Source organism: Myotis yumanensis, unplaced genomic scaffold (genome assembly GCF_028538775.1).
Source record: "Myotis yumanensis isolate MYYU_CA2020_CCGP unplaced genomic scaffold, mMyoYum1.0.hap1 SCAF_10, whole genome shotgun sequence".
NCBI classification, from domain to species: Eukaryota; Metazoa; Chordata; class Mammalia; order Chiroptera; family Vespertilionidae; genus Myotis; species Myotis yumanensis.
Window position 1 is genome coordinate 66,192,700 of NW_027223761.1, and position 26,100 is coordinate 66,218,799.

The window sequence follows — 26,100 nt, forward strand, 5'->3', positions numbered from 1 at the left end:
TTTTCCTAATTGTAACATCACAGAGGAAAAGAAATGTTTTCACTATTTTTCTTTTGGACTAAATTTCTATCAATGTGTTGAAATGTTAAAATTATCAATAGACACCTGATATTCAGAATCTCAAAAAAATCAGACATGGAATACACTTCTACCTAAATGGGCCTTAGGTAACAAAGCATGTTTCTGCAGGGTCTTAAAGAAATTTACCCTGGGAAGTTCTTATATGAAGGGAAAACTCAAAGGAGAAACAGATTTATGAAAAAAGAACACAAATATTGACTGCACTGAGTAGGCAATGGTCCAAGTGAGCTAGATGATGATCGAGAACTTCCTAACTAAAATATTCCTTAACCTGGCATAAATATATGTCCAAATAAATCCATGTATTCCTAACCTCAATAAGCAATATTTGTATTGTGTTTACTTTGTTATATGTTTGGCTCAATTTTAAATGTTTTACATATATTAATCTATAAGTATTAATGGAAATACTATGAGGTGCTTAAAATCCTTAGTTTTTTAGTGATGATTAATCCTATGTTTTAACTTGGCTGGGCCACAGGATGCCCAGACGACATCTACTTATAAACATCATTTCTGGGTGTGTTTGTAAAGGTATTTTGGGGAAGAGATTAGCATTTGAATTGGTGAACTGAATGAAGCATATGGTTTTCCCAAGTGTATGTGCGCATTGAGGACCTGAGTAGAACAAAATGGTGGAGGAAGTTTGAATTTACTCTCTTGTGTGATTGGTTGAGCTGACACATATGTCTTCTTCCCTTGCTGCTCCTGGTTCTCAGATCTTTAAACTCAGATTAAAATCTACACCATTGGTTCTTGGGCTGTCAAACTGTCAAAGTTAACTTCTGGCCTTCCTGAGACAGTAGGTTACAGGACTACTCAAACTCCATATTCATGTGAGCCAATTTTTAATAATAAATCTGATTCTGGAGATAGAAATTGAGATAGAAATCAAGATAACAATATGCAGGCATACCTTGTTTTCTTGTGCTTCACTTTGTTGCACTACGCAAAGATTGTGGGTTGTTCTTTTTTGTTTTGCTTTGCTTTTTTGTTTGTTTTTGCAAATTAAATGTTTGTGGCAACACAGCATCAAATTTTTGAATTCCTATTATGGACACCAAGCAAGTCCATTGGCACCATTTTCCCATTCGCTCATTTTGCGTCTGTGTCACATTTTGGTAATCGTGCAATATTTCAAAATTTTCATCATGATGGTATTTGTTATGGTGATCCATGAGCAGGGATCTTTAATGTTAGTACTGTAATTGTTTGGGGGCACCATGTACCATGACAATATAAGATAGCAAATGTAATCAATTAATGTATGTGTTCTGAGTGCTCAACCAACCAGCTGTTCCACTCTCTCTTTATCTCCTCAGGCCTCCCATTCTCTGAGGCGCAATGATATTGAAATTAGTCCGGTTATAACCTTACAATGGCCTTAAATTGTTCAAATGAAAGGAAGAGTCACATTTCTCTCACTAAATGAAAATCTACAAATAATCAAGCTTAGTGACAAAGACAAATAGATCGCCAAGATTGGCTCAAGAGCCTAGATTTAGCCTAATAGTTAGCCAAGTTGTGAAGGAATTAAAAGTGCTACTCCAATGAACACACAAATGAGAAAGCAAAACAGCCTTATTGCTGATACGGAGATAGTTTTAGTGGTCTGGCTAGACAGTTCAACCAGCTACATTTCCTTAAACCAAAATCTAATTCAAAGAAAGGTTCTAACTCTGTTTAATTCTATGAAGCCTGAGAGAGGGGAAAAAGCTGCAGAATAAAAGTTTGAAACTAGCAGAATTTGGTACATGAGGTTGAAGAGAAGAAGCTGTCTCTATATGACATAACAGTGTAAGGTAAAGCAGGAGTGTTGTTGTAGAGGCTGCAGCAAGTAATCCAGAAGATCTAGCTAAGATGATTAATGAAGGTGGTTACAGGCTACACTAAGGTAAGAACATTAATTTTTTGGATACAATGCCATTGCCTACTTAATAGACTACAGTGCAGCGTGAACATGACTTACATGTACTAAGAAACCAGAAGATTTGTGTGATTTACCTTGTCATGATATGCTTTTTATTGTGGTGGTCTGGAGCCAAACCCACATACCTCCAACTCATGTTTGTATAGATATCATATTATTTCTGTTTCTCTGGAGAACATTAGTATGCACTCTATTTTACAGATACAAAATGGATATTATAGATTTTAAGTCATTTTCCAAGGGCCAATTTTTAAACCCACACATTCTGGATAGAGTCTATGCTCCTAAAATCCATACATTGTCTTTCTATACCTACATGTTTAAAATGTGGAGAAAAAAGTGGTCAGAGAAACAGAATCTAGGTTATACCCTCCAAACAGGAGATTTTGAAGTAACAGAGGAACTGAAATTAATTCCTCTATCTCTCACACAGCTTCTGGTTGTAAAAAAAAAATAAATTTACTGCTTTGGGCCTTGATTCTTCATTTGTGAAATAAAACAAAGGTTTAACTAATAATTAAACAACCCTACCAGTCTAAGGTAGTGATTATGGGATTAGTGTCGTAGATGATGAGAGTGACGATGAAGGTGATATAAATTCATTTGAACTGGTATACTTCATCATGGAATTATCTTTCCAAATTCAGCCTCCCATTACAATCTTTATGAATTTTGAGTGAGCACACCTCCATGAACTGTAAATGAAGGTTCCCTTGGAAATTGTCTAATCACACTGTTCCACTGTAACCCAGGAGAGTTCCCACTGGGTGTAGCAAGGTGCATGACAACGGAAAATCTAATTCTAGAACTCGGATGTGTTCACTGGAAATAGAATTACAAACTCTTGTTTTATCCTATATGACCTGGAGCAAATGAGAAAATATAGTGCTGTGAAGGGAAGGGAAGTACTTAAAATCCAGTGGTCAGAGATAAGAGCTATTCAGATATGGTACTGAGCCCAGATTTTTGTATGTTCTTTTTGTTGTTGTTCAATATTCTACCACACAAAAATAATTCCAGTAATTAAGGAAATCAAAGTGTTGTTAATATGCTAATCTCTTCCACAGATAAATCATCTTTCTGGCTTCTACTTCCATAGACAAGTTATTAGTGTTTCCAGACCTTTCTCCTAAAAACAACAAACAGCAAAGCTTTACATCTTTAACATACAAATAAAATCTACACTTGGAAAAAAATCAATCAAAATTCGGGCCCTAGGAGCAGGAAGTAAATCATTCATTGTCTTGTCATTGCGATGAGTATAGTTCCTATAAACTGCTTGATTAACCTTTTGACGCCAACATGTCTGAAGCCCCGTCATTATGATTCATTTATTTTTCATCAGTGTTCCCGTGAGTAAGCCCACATCTTGGGCAATGAGAAGAATAAACATCCAGTGGAATATTATAAAATGTCTTTAGAGTAGGGAAGAACTCACTGAGATATCAAAGTGTTAACAAAACAGCCCAAAATCTGCCTAATCAAACTAAGATTACAAACAACTTTCTGATATTAATTTTTTTCCACATGAGCAGTACAAATAGCAAAGCATGTGCTTAAAGACACCATAAATATTCTCCAATGCTTGTTATTTACATTTCTCGATATAAAATGTGTAATTTTCACTTCTTTATATAACCACATACAAATAGAAACTAACATAATCAAAGGCAAGTATTAATAAAAATAACTAAAATACTACTACATTTAAAACATGAAGATCCATGTCTTTGAAACTAGATAATGCTTTCAAAGTCAATTAAGGCTTGTCACAATTTTCACCAGTACAGGAGGTCAAGTTCCTTTGTGCCATTCTATAAAGCTCAATATTTAAACTGAACTGATCTTGAAACGTAATGGATTGCCTCTTCAGGCTGCATGTCATTACAGGACATTTGATAAGAGTATAGTTCTCTTGTTGAAGATAATAAATAATGACTGGGGAGCTGTGCTGCATTGCCCTGCAATACCACAGCAATCGAGGGAATAATTTGAAATACGTCTGCTCCCCTTCTCACACAGCCATTCTCTAGTCTGTTTTCTAAAGTAAATGCTAGAGATGGTGGCACTGGAGGAAAATGAGACAGAAGTAGACCTGATGTCCCTGGCTGATATTTCTACTATGTGTCTAGCATAAAAACATACACATGAGCCCTAGGTGGTTTGGCTCAGTGGATAGAGCATTGGACTGTGGACTGGAAGGTCCCAGGTTCGATTCCGGTCAAGGGCACATGCCTGGGTTGTGGGCTCGATCCCCAGTGGGGGGTATGCAGGAGGCAGATGATCAATGGTACTCTCTCATCATGGATGTTTCTATCTCTCTCTCCCTCTCTCTTCCTCTCTGAAATCAAAATATATTTAAAAATATGCACATGAGATAAAATTATGAGTAAAACACAGACTGACTAGTAGCCTTCATTCACCTAGTGAAACCTATATTAAACAACTAACTTATCTACACCATAAGTAGAAAAACTTCTATAGACATACCGCTACATAGATGAGGGAGAAGTTAATTTTGTTGGTGGGGTGTCAAGGAAGACCTTACAAAGGACTGGATGCCTGCGGGTGCTTAAGAGGTATGTAGAATTTAGGTGGCAGAAAAATTGTGGCTCTAAGATATTCTAAATAGAGAGAATGTCATGAAAGCAAGAAAGTTCATGGCATATTGTGGGATGGCAAATAGATCAGTGTTTGAGAATGCAGGGTGAATGGTGGAGTGGAGAATGCTGAATGTGAGGTTTGGAGGGCCACACAAGTTTAGCATGTGTTTTTTAGGCAATAAGGGATTAACCCAACTCTCATGTTCTAGTGTTTCTTAGGTTTCTACAAGGCTAGAAAATATCCCCCTAACCCCCGCCACACACACACCTAATTTTCAATTGTAGTTTATTCTTTTAGAAATCATTTATTGAGAAAATACTTTGGTATAATGCAAAGATAGGAAAGAAAAAAAAAAAAACCCATGCAATATTCAATTATTGATCTCAAGGAGCTTTATGTCCACTGGGGAAAACAGACGTATAGGAATAAAAAGTTAGGCACAAGACAAGGTAGTTGACAAATTTTAAATTAGAGACAAAGCCAAATAAAACCAATTTGATTCCTGTGATTTCAAACTCTCAACTTGTCCAACATCAGTAGTTATGTGGTAAGACCCAAGAAACGGGGGAAAATATCAAATACTTGGGAAAGCTAACCAAAACAGATTCTCAATTTGATTTCACCTGTTGAGAAACTTCTGGAACTGATGAATACTCATTATCAATTATTTTGATGTGCTCACATCAAGTGCGGACTAAAGTAAAGCTATGTATGAGCATTTTCCATTTAAAACAATGATCTCGATGCCACAGGTAAATTAAATGGTGTTACCTTCTCCCTTCCAATTACTCACTTACAACTGCCCAGTGTCCATGGCTATTCAGCCCTTTAGTTCCTGCTCTCTACAGAATCTTCATTGTTATCTCCTTCCTACACCCTCTCCTTTAGGCTTTAAATTGCCTAATTTTAACTCAAGTCTACAGCATTTTCATAAGTGGATTCTCAAGATTTGTTCTCATTTATTTTCCGGTCCTTCTCTCCCTCATTTCATCTTTCCCTGGGCTCTCCTTCTTTATCCATAACAGTGATTTTCAACCCCTTTCATCTCATGGCACATAAACTCATTACTAAAACACCGTGCTACATCAAAAAATATATTTTTGCCAATCTGACAAAAAATAGGTGTGATTTTGATTCCTTCATACCAGAAGGCTATTGTGTTGGCTGCTGTCATTTTTTTATTTGACATTGTAAGGGAAAAGAGCCCCTTCCTAAATAACCAGGTGTTTCATGTTTTAAAAATTCTTGCAGCACATCAGTGAGCCAGGGACACAGATAGAAAAACACTTTTCAGTTTTGTGACCTTTTAAAAGGGATAGAAACCCCAGCCAGTGTGGCTCAATTGGTTGAGCATTGTCCAGTGCACCAAAGTGTCACCAGTTCGATTCCCAGTCAGGGCTCATGTCCAGGTTGCAGGTTTGATCCCCGGTCAGGGTGCATGCAGGAGGCAACCATTCAATCTTTCTCTCTCTCCCTCTGCTTTCCTCTCTAAGAAAACCAATAAAAACATATTTTAAAAAGTAAAAAGGGATAGTAGCTATGTAGAGTTATTAGATTTTCATAAAATCCTCAGAGAAAAAGGCTGAGGGGGGAAAAAAATCAATGCACTAGTCTAAATCCAGAAGACAGGAGAGTCCTAGAGAGGTAGAAACTTCATAATAGCATCAAGAACACAAATTCAGAGGTAAAATCAGTGAATATTCTGAAGTCATCAGTGGTTCATAAGTCAGAGCCTCATAATCAGCTAACCTGGCTATGATGAGATGGCCTAAGATTTGGGACCAGGAAAAACCAAATTATACATTATCTCTAAAATATATTTGGAACTAATGCTAAAAATAAAATTTTATCATCTGCACATATTATCTTATACTTTAATTCATGCTACGTTCCTATTCTGAGATAAATTGCAATGATGATTTTGTATATTAACATTTTAATTATCAATTTAGAAAATTTAGACAGAAATTTGCCCTTTGAGAAATTCAAGAAAAGTTGTCTTTCAAAAAAATTCAAGAAATTTTATATTAAAATTACTTCTATGTAATTATTCCTTGAAAATGTGTAATCAGATAAGGAATAGCAATCATAATGGAGTCAAGAGAAGTCATTTAGTGTTCAGTCCATGAAGTTTCAGAATAAAAGTTCACGGGAGAGATGCAAGATGGCCTTCTCCCAGGACCAAACTGCAATTAACAACAAAAATACAGAAAAATCAGCCAAAACCAGTTTGGCTCAGTGGATAGAGCGTCAGCCTGAAGACTGAAAGGTCCCAGGTTTGATTCAGGTCAAGGGCATGTACCTGGGTTGCGGGCACATCCCCAGTGGGAGATGTGTAGGAGGCGGCTGATCGATGTTTCTAACTCTCTCTCTCTCTCCCTTCCTCTCTGTAAAAAATCAATAAAATATATTTTAAAAATATATATACAGAAAAATCAACCTGAATAATCAACTGATGACAAACTGAACAGTCTTAAAACCAAGGCTTTTCAAAGAAGCCACATTGAGACTAGTAGGAAGGACAGAGATATGAAAAGGTGATGGGTAAGATTCTGGAGGGTTATCTCAGCTGCAAGGGTTTCCCCCCGAGGAGAGTGGGATCTCAGCCCCACACTAGGCACCCCACACGAGAGCACCAGAGCTGGGAAGAGGCAGCCACATAATATCTTCCTGTGAAAATCAGTGGGACTTCTGTCTGCAGTGAGAGACAGGAGTCTGCTAGAGACACAGGAGCCCTCTTAAAGGGTCAATGCACAAAATCTCATTCACTCTGGGCTTCAGTGGAGGGAGGGCAGAGTGGTCAAGAGTCATGTGAGGAGAGACTGGGTTTGTGGCTCTGGGGAGAGAGCTGAAGGGACAGCTGCCGGGATCCCTGTGCTGATCGCTCTCTCACACTGCAGATGTCATCTTGCTTGGGTGAAGCGCTCCCCTCTGGAGGCATCAGCCTGGGGGAATGCAATAGACCCACCCTCTGGCCTCCCTGGCATCCCACCCCACAGGCCTCATGCCCTGCTGAGAAGTCATCTGCCTGAGCTGGGATGTAAAGGTCGAGCAGACTCAAGGCGTGTCCGTGACTGAGTGTGGCTTCTGGGAAGGGTCGTTGAGTCCAGTTTCCTGTGAACCTGACCAGTAGCTCCGCATCTTGGTAGATATGCTAGCCCAGTTCTCTGGGATCCCAGTGGCCCCACCCTCCCAATTCCTGGTGGCTGGGCATTGCCAAGGGGGTCTGGGCAGGATCTGGGAGAGACTGACTTATGTGGCTCTGAAATGATAAAAAGAAAGGATCTACAACCAAGACTATGTTCCCCAGCAAGGCTATCATTTAAAAATTGAAGCATAAATAAAAAGCTTCCCAGACAAGAAAAAGTTAAAAGGGGTTCATTTCCACCAAATCAATAGTACAAGAAATGTTCAATAATCTTAGAGAAGGGAAAAATGAATAAAAAGCAAAAACAACAACAACAAAAAACACAGACGAGTGTAGTTATAAAGATAAGATGGCAATAAATACATACCTATCAATAATCACTTTAAATGTAAAATCAAAAGACCCATATATATGCTGTCTACAAGAGACTCACCTCAGTATGAAAGATACACACAGACTAAAAATACACATTATGGTGGTTGGTTCCAGACTGCCTCAGAAAGGGGCTGTCAGCCTTTGAACTAGGAAAGATGGTTAGGAAATTCGACAACCAGGAAGCCAGCTTAGAGATGGGGAAAATGGGGAAAGTGAAGATGTTTAGTTCATTTGCTGTAGCTGGAATAAAATGATAATGTGATGAAACTTTTCACTATAATCAAAGTTCACAATGCTCAATTATCTTCCAAAATGACTGCAGAGATCTTTCTCACATACACAGACATAAAAGGCAAGTCATGCTGCAGTTTCTAAAAGGCTTATTGTAAATTGCATTCCATAGCCAAGGCAGATTGCCTCATCTTTACGGGCTTAATGGTTTCAAAGTTCAAGACTGACATTTCTATGGATAATTTATTTACATATTTCAAAATCTGCGGAGCACCGGAGTAAATAATGCGGAATGGAGAAACTATATTAATGTACATGTAACCAAATGTTTGTATTAATTGTGGACTGACTAAGCAAACACTAAAGGAAAACTAATAAAATAGACTAGATGGCTCTGGTTAGTAATATTATTGTTACTTTTTTATTGCTTTCAGAGAAAGGAAGAGGGGCAGAGAGATAGAAACATCAATGATGAGAATGAATTGATTGGCCCCCTTCTGCTGAACCCCCTGCTGGGGATGGAGCCCGCAATCCTGACATGTTTTTGACCAGAAATTGAACCCATGACCTCCTGGTACATGAGTCAATGATGCTGAACCACTGAGCCATACGGACCGGGCTTATTGTTATATCTTTTTAGTTGTGATTATTCTTAGGAGATAAAATACTTATAATATTTTGAGATGTCTGAAGCTTATTATTTGCTATTCCTAATTATTTGCAATAATATGCCAAAATACTTTTAAAACTAGAATTTATACATCAAATCTAGACTTTATATTTAAAATTTTAATATGTAATTTTAAATCAAACATTTATAATTTAAATCTTTAATTTTAAAATCTAGTTGGTGGATATACACATGTGCATTGTTGTAGTCTTTCATATTTCTTTCATGTTGGAAATTATTTATGCTAATTTTTATCCTTAAAATTAACGCTTTCCCCTACAAATATAGTTTTGTAAAGTTTCGTCTATTTTTCTTCCTCTGTATATAAAAACAATTAATGTTACAATTAAACTTCCACATTTCAGGCTACACCTGTTAGTGTAGCATTCTTTTATTTCATTTTTTATTGAAGTTTTTGGGGTGACAATTGGTTAATAAAATTATATATGTTTCAGGTGTACAATTATAGTATACATCATCTGTATACTATATTGTGTTCACTACCCCATATGCTAATAGTTTTTAAAATTGTTTTTATGGAAACAATTTGGCATCCATTTAGCTTAGGAATACATAAAAACTGACTGGTACTAGTCTGTGGTTCAACTCATCCATACTTATTTTTTTTTCCTATATTTAACAGTTTCCAATGATTCATGACTCTCTAAATCTCTTTTAAAATATATTTGTTAATCTCTGATTTGATCAAGAGCTGAAATATTTTTGTTTCTATGGTCTTTTTGGTTTATTCTATTCCCTGGTGGTTCTTAAAACTGGCTCTTAAAAAGTTGTCTCCCTGCTGCCATTTGAACTGATCTTTATGTTACTCCAAATTAAATCCATTATTTCTAGTCTATCAATTTTCCAACTTGAATCAGCACCCTTTAAGATTCCCATCTGCTAACTATTACTAGGCCAGTTTTTTAAAGAAATTGTTTGTCCTTTCTATCCTTGCTCCTCAGGTGCCTTGGAAACGCCTGTCACCGACTTCCCAGGTACTGACGTTTCCCAGGGAGGTCTGGGCTACTCTGTGCAGAATCCAGGACCAGGCATCTTTCCACATTTGATAGAGCTTTCAATCTAAGAGTAAAGTTAACTCCCAAGAAAAACATAGCTCTAACTGGTTTGGCTCAGTGGATAGAGCGTCGGCATGTGGACTGAGAGGTCCCAGGTTCGATTCCGGTCAAGGGCATGTACCTTGGTTGCTGGCACAACCCCAGTAGGAGGTGTGCAGGAGGCAGCTGATCAATGTTTCTCTCTCATCGATGTTTCTAACTATCCCTCTCCTTCCTCTCTGTAAAAAATCAATAAAATATATATTTTTTTCAAAAAAAAGAAGAAAACATAAAAAGTCCCTAGGATATGGATGTAGCAGATTACAATAAGAGAATAGATAAGTGAGCCGGCCAGCGTGGCTCAGTGGTTGAGCATCAACCTATGAACCAGGGCACATGCCCTGGTTTCGGGCTTGATCCCCAATGGGGAGTGTGCAGGAGGCAGCCAGTCGATGGTTCTCTCTCATCATTGATGCTTCTATCTCTCCCTCTCCTCTCTGAAATCAACAAAAAGATATTTTTTTTTAAAGAATGTATTAATTGAAAAATTGCTGGGTTGAGAACCAAGAGAATTGGAATCAGTCTATCTGTGGCCTGAATGTATGGTTCACCCTTGGCCAAGCCACTACACATTAATTCCTTCAACAATAAAATAAAGAAATTGATTAAATAGAATCTGTGGTCCATTTCAATAACTTTATTTTTTTATGTTTATAAAAGTAATTTATGCACAACTTGTAGAAAATTTAGAAATTATTTAAGCACATAGAAAAGAAAATATTGCTCAAATATCATTACTTAGAATTGCCCACTTTTAAATTATTTGTATATATCCTTCTAATCTTGTGTGCATGTGGATATAAACAGTGGTGTTTTGTTTTGTTTTTGCAAACCTCACCTGAGGATAATTTTCCTTGTATGTATGTATGTATGTATGTATGTATGTATGTATTTACTGGAAGTAGAAGGGAAGAGGAGAGACAGAGATAGAGAAACAACTGATGTGAGAGAGACATCGATTGGTTGCCTCCTGCATGGGCCCAACCAGGGCTGGGGATCCAGCCTGAAACTGAGATATGTGCCCTTGACCAGTATCAAACCTGGGACCCTTCAGTCCATGGGCCAACACTCTATCCAATGAACCAAATCAGCTAGGGCTAAACAGATTTTTTTTTTACAAAATTATAACATATGATACTTTGAACTCTGTATTCTACTTTATTGACATGATAATATTATGTGATCATTATTTTGCGTTATTAAGTGTCACTTGAGGACTTGCCATATTACAGGACATGGATGTCATACTGTATATGCATCAGCTTTAATAATCTATTTTTTCAGATTTTATAACATGAAAATAAATATATCCATTAATACACAAGGTTGGTTGCTACTTCATCGATTTTGTCAAAGCAAGTTTATAGCATCAGCTTCAGGGTTTCATTATTTCATAAAGCAAAACAAAGTAAATATTCTTTTCTGGAAGTGTTTTTCTCTTGAAGAGATAATACATTGTAATTCCTGCTAGATCTTGGAAGCAGTAAAATGAAAATGTTATGTGGTTATAAATAGCTTTTCCTTTTTTCTAAACAAGTAATGGTACCTTTTTGGGACAACTACTATTACTTTTCTGTGGATATAGGAAAGCAATTCTGTATTGTTCCTCACATTCCTGAAGATCTTGTGAGATGGCCATCTGAACTAATGGCCTTGTTTGGACTACGTGTTTAAAGGTGTTGGTACAGTGAACAGCCTTGGAAGAGAAAGTGTCTTCCTTCACAGCAGAAAACAGAAGGCAAGTTAGCACATTTGCTTGTTGCCCACAATACTAGAAGATTTAGGTGTTCTAAGCTTGACATTCTTCAAAGTGTGATGAGCATCTACTTAGGCCTCTTTACTTTGCCCCATAGGATTTGGGTGATAAAAGTATTCAAAATGAGAATAAATCCCATACTGAACATGTGTCATGATGAATATGTTGTTTTTTCCCCTCTGACCCAAGATTTCCCCAGTTTTCTGCTTGCATCCACAAAATTGTGGCAAGTTAACTTATCAGCTAAGCAGTAGGGCAAAATTCCAGACCCTTCTCAGTTCTTAACTTTCATGTGTTGCCATATGGAAAAAAAGAATAGTCATGATGAAGAGTAGCTTCTAAGAATAAGAGAAATTAGGGCTGTTTTTTAAAAAAAACTGTAAAGAACAAATCACTGGCTTAGGGAAAGTATTCATTTTTTATTGAATTCTGGGCATTATAGTCTTGCTGCTAAATATTGCATTAAATTATTAAAAAGTGGTGATTACTCAGGACTGTCTGCATAGCCTTTGTGTATACAAAAAAAATTTTTTTATTCATTTTCTATACCCTGTACAAGTTATTTCAGAGGCTCTATCTACAAAGTTAATATTTTAAAAGCCAATGGAGTAGGAAACGTCCAACTAATGTTCACAAATAATCAACAAATTTCAAGTTTAAAAAAATTAAAAATTTTGTAATAAATATACAATTCCCTCAAAATATTTAATAGCCAAAACCGGTTTGGCTCTGTGGATGGAGCGTCGGCCTGCAGACTGAGGGGTCCCGGGTTGGATTCCGGTCAGGGGCATGTACCTGGGTTGCGGGCACATCCCCAGTAGGGGATGTGCAGGAGGCGGCTGATCGATGTTTCTCTCTCATCGATGTTTCTGACTCTCTGTCTCTCTCCCTTCCTCTTTGTAAAAAATCAATAAAATATATTTTAAAAAAATATTCAATAGATGCTAGTTGAATATAATATAAAGGAACAAGGCTTTCCTTGAAATACCTATCTCTTACCACATCAATGTCCTTCTTATAAAGATAATTTTGATTATATTGAAATTGTTATGTTCCCTGAATTTAATCTCCCTCTTTTATGTATATCCCCAAAGACTGCTCATTCCCTCTAGCATTTATACTATTCAAATATTTGTAATTATTACAATCTTCTAAGCTATTGTATAGCCAGTTTATTTAGAATTAGTTTCTTTCCTCTTTTCTCACTAAAGATAAACTCTCATATAATTTCAAATTCTCACCAAAATCTTACCTATAAAATCTTTTCCACAGGATGAAGTATATGGGGCATATTTATTCCAGTGACCTGACAATCGTGGGCCAGAGCACTGATATCAGTCAAGCAAGTAGGCTTATGGGTTCACTGTTTGTAGCAATCTATTTAGCGCTTGATTGAACTTTAAAGCCCATCTGTCCTACCACCTCCAATGAAAGGCAATGAAGCTGCATCTCTTGAGCTTAAATGACTTGTCCAACTCACAAATAGACTATTTCAGGGATATCCCCACTATAGAACGCTGATGATTAAGGGAAAATAACACTCCAATTTTACCAAATAGGGCAAATTCTTGAGAGAAATAAAGAAATGTCAGCTCCATGAAAACCCATAAAGAAGTGGAAAGTAATAATTGCCATGATCATCACATTGAGAATTCAAGTGTATGTTAATGACTCACTAATCCTTTCTAAAGCAAAAAGAAACCCCAAGGCTAGTGAAATAGGTTGCAAGGCACAATTTACAAAAAAACCAACATAGAAATTGCACTTCTATTCCGAGAAAATATCATTTAAGGACAAATTAGCACAGCAAAAGAGAGGTATGGTCTATAATAGATAAATATATTTATATCAGTTTTTCAAAGAAAACAGAGTTTTAAAAATACACCCAGAGATTTCAGGAGTTAGACCCTAGATCTCTATGTGAGAGGCAATGGTGAGGAGGATCTAGACATGGTTTTTTTTGTTGTTTTTTTGTTTTTGTTTTTAAAGAACAATAGTAGATTACATCTGTTGAAATGTGAGCTTGTACAGGGTACAAAGAAAGAGCTGTCTGTCCTATGGAAGATAGAACAAGTCTAATAAGGAAGTTGATTTTTAAACTAAGGTTTGAAAAATGAAACAGTACTGACAGACCAAGAGCATGTTTGAGTGGGGGCACTCTAGAAAAAGGAATCATCAAAATAAATACACAATGGCTTAAAATCATGGAACAGCAGCATGTGTAGTAAAGTTATTATGCTTCTGTTTGGCTAATGGCAGGAGCTGAGCAAGGCAACACGAAATGAAGGAAGAAAGTAGAAAAGTAGAGAAAAAGAATGTTGAATTGGAAAGTGAAAGACAGAGGTAAATACTTTAAGGAATGTCTACTACCTAGAATCAGAATGACCAGCTATCCTGGTTTTCCAAGGACTTAGGGATCTCCAGGAACCAGGGTATCATTGTTAGCTAGGAGCAATCCAGGGCAAACTGAGATGGTTGGTCATCCTAACCCTATATAATAAAAGAGTAATATGCAAATTAACCATCACTCCATCACAAACATGGTGGCGGCCACGGAGCTGTAGCGAATAGGAGGCTTGGGTTGCCCCCAGCGATGGAGGAAGCCAAGCTTCCCACCTGCCCTGACCGGCACTGGGCTGCGCTTAAGGCTGCAAAGTTTCAATCATAGAAGATAAATAAATCCCAGAAGAAAAAAAAAAGAAAGAAAAAAAAAGAGACAGGCTGGGAGCTTGGGTCGCCCGGGGCCATGGCCAGCAGCCCCTCACCCAGGCTGGCCAGGCACCGCAGCAGGACACCCACCCTGATTTGGGACACCCTTCAGGGCAAACCAGCCAGCCCCCACCCATGCACCAGGCCTCTTATCCTATATAAAAAAAGTGTAATATGCAAATTGACCCTAACAGCAGAACAACTGGGAATGACTGGTCACTATGACACACACTGACCACCAGGTGGCAGACGCTCAATGCAGGAGCTTCCCCTGGTGGTCAGTGCGCTCCCACAGGGGGAGCTCTGCTCAGCCACAAGTCAGGCTGACAACTGCCAGCACAACAGCGATGGCAGGAGCCTCTCCCGCCTCCTCAGCAGCACTAAGGATGTCCGACTGCAGCTTAGGCCTGCTCCCTGCTGCAAGTGGACATCCCGGGCTGCCAGAGGGATGTCTGACTGCCAGCTTAGGCCTGATTCCCCTGGGGAGCGGGCCTAAGCCAGCAGGTGGACATCCCGAGGGGTCCCAGACTGCGAGAGGGCACAGGCCGGGCTGAGGGACACCCCCAAGTGCACAAATTTTTATGTACTGGGCCTCTAGTCTATACAGTGGGGCCTTGACTTATGAGTTTAATTCGTTCCACGATGGAGCTCGTAACTCAAATTACTCATATGTCAAATCAAAAAGTGAACGAGTGAGACACATGATGCTGGGCTGATGTTGTGGCGTTCACTGTGACGTTCGCTGCGCCAACTAGCGGTGGGGTATCTGAAGCTGGCTCGTAACCTGAATTTTAGCTCGCAATCAAAGCAAAAAATCAGCTGAGAGACAGCTTGTATCTCAAAAAAACTCGTTAGTTGGGACACTCATAAGTCAAGGCCCCACTGTATATATAAAATTCTAATATGCAGATAGACTGAATGTCAGAACAACCAGTCACTATGACATGTGCTGGCCACTAGGGGATGCGTGCGGAGCATGACAGGCGTTAGCCGTAGCGGGATGGTGGAGGTGAGCGGGGGTGCCAGACCAAGGCAGGGCGCTAGTCGCTGTCATTAGGGTGAGCCTCTGGTGGTTACTGAAGATACTTTGCTCCACGTGCCATGGTCCTGCCTGGCACTTGCACCTGCTGCCCGCGCCGGCCTCACTCCCCAGCCTTGTGGCCCACAGTTCCTTTCAAGGTGCATGAATTCATGCACTGGGCCCCTAGTCAGAATATAAACAAAAATATGTTTGCTTGTCATGGATGTTGTTTTCTCAAACTGTTTTAATTTGTACTATATTAAATTTTCCTTAATGACATTTCATATTTCATAACTCTGCTCTCACATTGGTTAATGGAATGAATTCAGTTCAACATCTAAATTCTGTCCTATTTATCTTCATAAAAGGTTTTTAAAACCTTTCCTCTTAAACTTCATTCAAAGTTCTTCTCCTTTCCTTCAACCTAGGTAGAGCTGTATGTGGCTCCTGAAATTGAGGGGCATTAAGTGTCTCCTCTCTATAAACCTCTCCATTTCCCCACTCCCCTTATGGTGACTAGCTCCTAAAAGGAGTAGGCATGGAGGAAAGGTGAGAATTTATTTAATTTTTTTAAGTTTTACTTACATGTTTGGATCAAAGTCCTTCCCTTGGCGAGCCGTTTTATTGTCCATCGCCTCCTACTTCTTACTCATCAACTGTCTCCTCATGTCAACAAGGGTAGCTTTAAAAGGCAGCTGCAATGGGTCAGTCTATCCATTTCTGTGCAATGTACCAACTGGCTAAATGTGCTTCCAGCTAGATTAGCAACAGATGCACTATCACCTGCAAATCATTTAACCAGACACCACTGACTTGTGGTAGCGAGCATAACAAAATCACACACACACACTCACAAAGACAGTCCTGCTTTTGATTGCATAGATCCAAAAGCTTATTTGGCAAATTAGCAATTGTGGAATTTGCTTTAAAAGTTGTGCCTCTGTTTCTTTAACTATGAAATGAGGATAATAATATTGTCTGTTAGAATTAGAGTAGTCTAAAATACCATGCCGAATCGACCTCCATATGTAAGAGCTCTAACACAATGAAAGTTCATATTTGGCTCCCATACTGGTCCAGATCAGGGATTGAGATTGTGGGCCACAGTTCTCACTGTGATGACTGGAAAAGTTTGTTCCTTTGAACATGGAGCTCTGCCATCCCCAGGCCTTCTCCTTGCCACAACCAGCTGGCCAAAGGGGAAGTGTTTGGAGAGAATGCACACCAGCGTCTTCAAGGCTTTGACCCAGAAGTAGCATATATCCCTCCATCTCACATTCCACTGTCAAGCATTTGTCTCAAGACCATACCTGGTTTTACAGATGCTGGTAAATAACATAGGATTGTTTAAAGGATTAAATAACATAAAGAGCCTTGAAGAATGCAGGACACAGGCTAAGTGCTCAATAAATAATAGCTATGATTACCTGTGACTTAGCTGTTCCAAGGTCTTGAGGGTCTTAGGGATCCTTTTACTTAGTAAGGCAAACACAAGGGTGTCACTTTGAAAGTATCTCAGCAGCAGGAGTGATATGAAATAGGAAAGATAAAATGGTGTGCCTGTGCTTTACGAATTCTAAAAATAATTTTTAAAACCTTGAGATATTTAATATTCATGTATTCATATTCTAAAAGTAACTTCAGCATATTTTAAAATAAAATCCTGCTAGTAATCGAAAGAATCCATGCACGTTATCCTCATCCTTAACTCAGTGACACTTCCCACTGGAACTTAGGCAGCGCGAGGCAGTCTTGGATTTAAGATCATTCCTTTTGATAACAGTGTGTGACTGTTTTCTCCTGGCTGCGCAAGATTAATTGGCACTGATTACTCCCTCTTAATAGTGAACTACAGTGGTTTGGGGATGACACTGCTGGGCTTCCCACCCTTCCTCCGTGACCTTCAACAGAGTTGAAGCCAACTCCTCTCTAGCACTTTCATTAACGAGCTGATGCTCCCATTTGGAGTGTATTCCTGCAAACTCATCATGAAACTTCTGCCTGACAGTTTTAGAAGTTAATGGACTTCAAATTACTATTCAGCAAGGTGTATACATTTACAAATCACCAGGTAGCCACCATTATGGCTTATATTTGATTAATAAAATTATATCCCCAAATAAACAAAACATGTAGGCATCCTAATTATATTACTTGTTAGCTGAAGCTAGTAATTGTCTCCCCACTGGGCAGCTCCCCACTTTTATTTTAATAATTGTCTTTCCTGACAGAAAATAATCCCTCACGAAATTGCCAGGTACTCTACAACACCTACAAAGCTAAACGTACACAATCTACTTCATCCCTCTTCTCAGACTCCAAAGCTTTCAGAAAAAAGAAGCTGAGTGAATCCTTTTTTTCTGAGTTCTTGATTTTTATATTATGAAACTATTTAAGGGCTCATAGTAAATATCCAAGATTTATACAGCAGATATCAAGTAATAAGTTTATCTTTCCTCACTGAAGAGATGTTTAACTTCTTTCATGGTAAAATGACCTTTACTAGATAATACTTTAACATTTCTTTGAGTTTCTTGTCAAGTTTGACTTTTTAAAAAAATATATACTTTTATTGATTTCAGAGAGGAAGGGAGAAGGAGAGACAGACAGAAACATCAATGATGAGAGAATCATTGATTGGCTGCCTCCTGCACACCCCCACTGGGGATTGAGCCCACAACCCAGGCATGTTCCCTGATGGGGAATAAAACCGTGACCTCCTGGTTCAGAAGTCGATGCTCAACCAACCAGGCAAGGTTGTCTTTTTAATGATGTTTTTATTTTCTGTCTGTCTATTCAAATTGCAGCCAAAGAACATTCCAGAAATTTGGAAACTCTGAAACCAGGAGTCATTGCTTTTCATTAATTAAAAAAAACATTAATTGGACACTTACTATCCATCAGATGCTCTGTTGGGACCAGAACTACTGTGTGGGGATGGCTAGGGAGATAGGGAAGACAGTCTTATATAATATCTAAATATCATACTGAAGAATAGGTGAAACTCAGCTAGGAAAAGGGAGTAACAGATAAAAGAACCCTGCTGTGTAAGGGTACTGTGGTCCAAAGATTATGCTGCTTCAGGTCTTTGAAAGGAAGCTGTCTTATGTTGAGAGAGATAGAGATGGTATATATCTTTCTGGAACAGATGTGAACTGTCAGTGGGGCTATGAGGCCATACTGCCTTTAACATTTTATAAGCTCTATTAGGTTGTATGTAAAGTTCATACATATTACTATAAAATCATGGCGACAATTACTTTGCTAGTTTCCCAGTCTTTTCTGAGCTCTTCTTGGAGGCTATGAGACCCAATATTTAGAGAGCAATTAGATGTGGCCCCAAAATTCACACTCAAAGGGAAAACGGTGGAGAGTCTTGAGAAAGTTTTCCTCACTGTGCAGGTCCACAGGAGAGGGACAGCAGTTGCGGAAGGAAAGGCATGAAGCTCTGCCCTCACTCTTCCCATCCATCTCTGGGATGAAAGGAAAACAAAAACAAACACTTCAATCTGCTAGGGGAAGGACAATTTCAAAGCAATAAAACTGATATCAATGTCCTTTTTCTCCTACAAATTGGTTGTAAAGTTTATATATAAAAATAAGATGTCCAAGAACATACTTCAAATGTGTGAAATGCTGCAGGAATTGAACAGTATTAAAATCTTTCATGAAGATAAATATTTATGAATTCAGAAGAGAATGTAGATGTCAAAGTTACCTATCTTGAAAAACTGCACTTCCAGAAGAACAGAGAAAACCTGAAAAATACTTATTCTATTCCTGCTTTAACTACCCTCAAAGTGTTGGAAAGTGGCCATTACATATTTAAGGTTTCATTCCCTTTTCTTTAGAGTGATACCCAGCACTTTCCATAGCTGTCATTAATTGGATAACTTAAATAAAATTTTGAGTGTGCATACTTATACAGGGAAGGGTACAAACACAAGCCCTCAGCTGTCACAAAGTAAAAACAAAGCAAGAAAACAAAGCATGTCGATCAGTAACATAAAAATATTAGTAATTCAGAATCCAACTCCTCTTCCACTAGAAGGGGGTAACAACATCCCCTTTTGGAATGGCCATTGTCCTGATTTCTAACACCATAGATTAATTAGTTTTGTCATTTTTGAACTCCATATAAGTGGAATCATGTGTATATAATCTTACTAGAGGCCCAGTGCATGAAATTCGTGCCGGCTGCCAGCCAGGACCTCCCTTCTCGCAGTTGGCTGGCTGGCCCCACCCCCTGGTTGAACTCACAGTCAAACTCCGGGTCAAGGGGACAATTTGCATACTGGGCTTTTATTATATAGGATATCTGGCTTCATCTACCATTCTGGGTAGTGCTAATTCGATCTCATTGCTATAGAATAGTCCATTTTGTGAGTACACCACAATTTAAGGTGTACTCTACTTAATGGACATCTGTGTTGTTCCAGATTAGGGCTAATTCAATAGTTCTGTTATTAACATTATTGTATACACCCTTTGATAAGCATATATACCCTCCTTTTTTTTTAGTATATACCTAAGTCTGGAATTGTTGGATTATTGGGTATGCATATATTTAGCGTTAGTGAATATTGACAAAATATGCCCCAAGTGATTGTTGTCTCCTGTCAGTGGTATATGGGAGTTCCTGCTGCTCCACATGCTTGTCTATGCCCGGTACTGTCAGACCTTATATTTCTAACATTCCTGGAGGTTTGGAATAGAGTCACTTTGTGCTTTTTATTTGTGTTTCCTTGTTGCCTGCATAGAGCCTAGCTAATCACAGTGTGGCCCAGTAAATAGCAGCATCTATATCATGTGGGAGCTTGTTAGACATGCAGAATCTCAGTGCCCACTCAGATCTACTAAATTAGAATATGTGTTTTAAAAATATCCCCAGTTGATGTGTGCAGGCTAATGTTTGAAAGGCACCTTTCTCTATACATTACAAATTTAATAGCATGTTCTAAAAAAATGCCTTTTAAGTCCAGCTTCTGTATGGGGATCCAGAGAGCTGGAAAGACCATCACTTCCAAACGTAGAGCAAGAAAACACTAGAAAACACACACACACAAATTCACTTTTCTTGAACCCTTGAAAGAACTGAGGGAGCAGGATAACGAACAAACCCGAAGTCTGGAGGAAGACAGGTGCTGGCAGCACGTTACTTATTTACCTTTGGCAGGCAAGACTGAACCTGGTAATAAATAAGTAAATGAACATTCAGCTACAAGAGTTGATGAATTCAAGAGACCCAGTGTGGGCTGGCAAGAGAATGTGAAGTTCTTGGTAACCACTGCACCTGCTAGAAACTCCACACAATGTTGAACAGAAGTGATTATGACAGGTATCTTTTTCTTATTTAAGGCAAAAACTTACAATTAAGTCTGATGTTTGCTCTGAGATCTCTGTATATATTCTACAACTGATTGAGGAAACTCTCTTCTCTTCCTAGTTAACTTCGTTTTTACATGAGTGACTGCTGAACCTTATCAAATGTACTAGAAGCCCAGTGCACAAAATTTTGGGTCCCTCAGCCCACCTGCACCCTCTTGCAGTCTGGGACCCATTGGGGGATGTCCAACTGCTGGCTTAGGCCCACAGTCAGACATCCCACTCACAGTCTGGGACCCCTCACTCCTTACCACCAGCCTGCTCGCTGCTCCTTGCCGCTCAGCTCACTGCTCCTTAGTGCTGCTGTGGAGGTGGGCGAGGCTCCCACCACCACCGCTGTGCTCAGCAGCAATGAGCCCAGGTTCTAGCTGAATGGCGCTCCCCCTGTGGGAGTGCACTGACCACCAGGGGGCAGCTCCTGCACTGAGTATCTGCTCCCTGGTGGTCAGTGCGCATCATAGCGACCAGTCATTCTGGTCATTCTGCCGTAAGGGTCGCTTAGGCTTTTATTATATAGATGTTCAATTCAGTAGTCTCCCACCCCCTTATCTATAGGTACTATATCCCAAAACCCCCCAGGGGATGTTTGAAACCACTAATAGTACCAAACTCTGTATGTATTATGTCTTTTCCTATACATACATACCTATGATAAAGTTTAACTTCTACATTAGTCACAGTAAGAGATTAACAATAACTAATAAAATCTTGAAAATCTTATTCCATCTAGTTCTGAATGTTTCTCCAAATTATTGATGCCTTTCATCACAAGATTTTTCATTTTATCATAGTCTTGCAATAGTTATTTGCAGGTCTATTGAGATATCACTAACTACTTAGTCTTATCCAGAAGTAAATATATCACCTGCAGCTAATTTTTCTAGATTATTATTTTACATACAATTTGAGCGGTGAAGTTGGAGTCCTGTTGCCTCAACTTTACCCCAGAATATCTTTTTATCCTACCTAATTACATTGAATACAACTGCCTACAAATTTTTTTTTCAGAGGTAAGAAAATAGAAATTTAAGCCAGAACATAGAAACTGCTTATTCCATATAACTTGGTAACTTTTTTTCAACTAATTACAGATTTCATACTGGCTGATCAAAATTCAATTGCACCAATAAGACAGGTAGCCTGTATGGTGATTTGTGTTTTTTGTGCCATGGACTCAGCTCTAACTCTCGAAGACCCTGTGAATGAGGGATGGCCACGATGCCCTGTCCTCCACAACCCTGCTCAGCTCCTATAGACTCATGCGTACTCAGGCTTTTTCGTGGAATCAGTCCATCTCATACGTAGTCTTTCTCTTTTCCTGCTTATTGTCTTTTCCTTCTATTTTTCTTAGGATTATTTCCTTTTCCAAAGAACCCAGCCTTCTCATGATGTGCACATAGTAGGACAGCTTCAGTTCTGTCATTTCTGCCTTCAACAATGTTCGAGGCATATTTGCTCTCGGATCCACTTGTTGGTCTTTCTGGTGGCCTGTGCATTTCCAGAGCAGTCCTCCAACACCATATTTCAAACAAATCACTTTTTTTTTTTATCAGACTTCTTCGCCATCCAACTCTTGCATTTACTAGGTATAAACAATAGGTCTCAATGTATATTCTAAAAAAAATACCCTAAGAAAACAATATTACCACCAGAAGAAATAATAGCAGTTGACAGGTCCACTCATAATCTTCTAAAGACCTACTCAAAGATATTTTTGTTCTTGAACATTTTTATTTCTGTACAAAATTATGATCATTTTTTATTTAGACTACTCTTTTTCTCCACACTTCACAGAATACCTATATATTTCATTCACTGTTAATTTTTTATTGCATACTTGATTCCCAAGAATGTTAAAATTCCATTTTTCTCTCTTGGAATGAGTCCCTAGTACACTGGCTGGTACATACAGGAAATAAACATTCACAGAGAATCTATTTGCTTCCATCCTGGTCATGTGTGCTTTCTTTGAATTTGGACACTTTCTTCTCATAGTTGTCTATATATTTCCTGATTCTGATTCTATTCTTTGTGAAGCATGACCTTTGATACATGTTACTCAAATAGACAAAGGCATACATTCAAATCTAAGGGGACCCCAGGAGATAAATACCAATAATGCTGCCACAGCCTGCTAAACTATGCTTATCTGATAAAGGTAGATCCAGAAACACTTATAAATTCAAGATCTGGAACCAAAAAACTTTAATATCTAGAATGCACTTCTTAAGAATGATTTGTCTATAATGATTACTACTTGATATGCATAAAATTAATAATATTTAAATGTCTTTAGACAAAACTATAAAAGCTGACTCCAACCTATAGCATAGTGTTACCTCAAACTGCACACATTCTAAATTGCAACGAAAGTAAAGGTGTTATGCTTGCCTACATTTACTACCATAGTAGTCTGCTTCTGGCCCTGCTCAGACCTTTGAGTCACCATTTATAATTCTCAGCATCTCCACCTATCAATTTTCAGCTTTTACAATTCCTCCATTAAGCCTTTCCCTATCTGCCACTGAGAATGCATTTCTCTCCCTCTAAAGTTCTAGTCCTTTGTTTATATTTTGTCCTGCATCTTAGTCATTTATGAGTATAGCTGATCGCTCCTACCAGCTTTTAAGATCCTTTTAAGTTGAGAGCTCTAATAGTTATTTAGTGCTGTGTAACAAGTTACCCTAAAATGTAATCGCTTAAAATAATGAACAGTTATTGGCCGGGGGTTAGGGAGTACCTTAGCTAGATGGTTTGACTGTCTTTCATAAGGTTGTAGTCACAACATGACCAGAGCTGCAATCATCATCTGGAGGCCTGACTGGGGCTGAAAGGCCTGCTTGCAAGTTGGCTCAGGCACATGGCTATTGACAGGAGGCTGCGGTTCCCCTTCGGTTACTTGTCAAACTGCTTGAGTGCTCTTCTCACGACAAGCAGCTTCCCTCCGAATGAATGTTCCCGGAGAGTAGGCGCGAGGAAAGCCACATTGTCTTTTATATCAGTCTCAGAGGTCACACACCATCACTGCTGCCACATTTCCTTTGTTAGGTGTGAGTTATTAAATACATCCCAAACTCAAGTGGAAAAGGAACAAGTTGTACCTTTTGAAAAGAGGCGTAACAAACCATCTGTGGATATATTTTAAAATGACTACGAGATTGAAATCAAATTAATGTCCACAAGATAACATTACAGTGAACTGTGCATTTTGAATAAACAAGTGAATAGATCAAGTAACATTCTAGTAATCTAAATAAATTGCACTTGTGGATTTTTTACATACTTTTTTATAGTCACTGAAGCACGAAAGGGGGAATGTTTTGTTTACATTTTGGGTGACCCTACATCCTATTTTTCAAGGACAGTTCTAATTAAAGTCTATTGTCTAGCATCCGGTGCCGTTTAATAATTGTCCTGGAGTTTTTCTTTAAATGAATTGTTGGTATCAACAGTGGAACTAAAATCAATTGGCATTTGTTTGATAGACTTTCCCTCTTCGCTTTTAGCCACTGCTAAGGTTTTGTTCCAGAGTTCCTGTGAGAAATGTGTAGTTAAGGAACTCTCTTAACACAGGCTTAAACTATGAAAGATAACCTTTGACAACCCCAGCCAGATTCAACGTAATAAATAATTCCATTCAAAGACAAATGGAGGATACAGTGAATAAAACGAAGTATCATGAAGCAGAAGCAGTCAGAACAGCTGACTGCATCTAGACTTGGCATCAGGAGAGAAAGTGTTCAATGATACTGTACCTACTAGTCACTTATGTACTAATCAATTGTGCCATAGCCTGTGCAGAATTTCAAAGCCACCAGACGGCTGTCTCGGTGAAAGTTGTAATAATTTACTGCCTAGTTTTAAAGGGAAATATGAGCAGGAAATAGAGGTTGAGGAACTCGACCTTAGATTGTGTAAAAGGAGTCATCTGAACACTCTTGCTACAAATGTTCTACCATATATTGCATTATGTTTTAAATATTTAACTGTATCTTAGTAGTTTAACACTATTATTTTGCAGGAAACGCTTATGGCAGGAATAAACTAAAAATATTACTCATAATAAAATATAGCCACCATATTTCCATTTCTCAAGAAAGTTGACAATAACAGTTTACATTTCAAAAGTGTTTGCTGCAATTTACTATCCACCATGGAGATGGCAGCGAAATCACTGATCATATGAATATTAGAAAACATAATTCTGCTGGAAAAGTATCAGTATTAACTTTAAAAGTTACTATTTCAAGAGGAAGTACAGCGTGGTGACGGCATAAGTCCTTCCCCCCTTTTCCTCCCCATTAGCAACTAATTATACATCCATAACCAAACCAAGGTGCCTCTTTATATTACAACAGGGGATCCACCTGCGCATCTGAAAACAAACACGGCCTCAGGAAGAGCTGCAGATGCAAGAAGTCAACAAACTGCCCAACACACGCACCACAATAGGGGATTAGAAAGAACCCCAAAAGCACAAATTAGGCAGATGCGTATGGGAGAGACAGCATGTATGGAAGTCCCGCCTGCCTGCGGGGAGATTCCAGCACACCAGCAAAGTGGCATGGAGATGTTTGGACACAGAGAAGAGGGAGGAAGGGTCCAGAGCGACCCCCTCCCCAGGATGACACTGGAGAAGTCTGGGCTCTTGGCAAAGGCCCCGGCAGTGCCTCTGGCAGAGGAGGTGGACAGTGGTGACTTCTCCCAGGGAAGAAGTGGAAAGTGCAGATGGTGAGCAACTTTCTGGCCACCTTAGCTATGCAGGTTGTGGCTGGAAAAAACCATTTCTCCAGCAGCAGCCACATTTCTGAGGAGAGAGACCTCTGCCACAGGTAGGAGGGAGGAGAAAGGGAAGAAAGCAGGGGCCATCGGGATACTCGCTGGCTCAGAGGCCCTTATGAGAGCCATTTGGCCTGTCTCTACTTCACTAAAGCCAGTGAACACAGAGGATTTCTTTTCTTCTTTTAGCCAGCAGGCACTATTCTGGTGCTGGCCCTCTGACTCACTCAAGCCCGGAGGCACAATCTTTGCATCACCCCCTCATTCACTAAGGCCAGCAGGAGCCATCTTTGGGC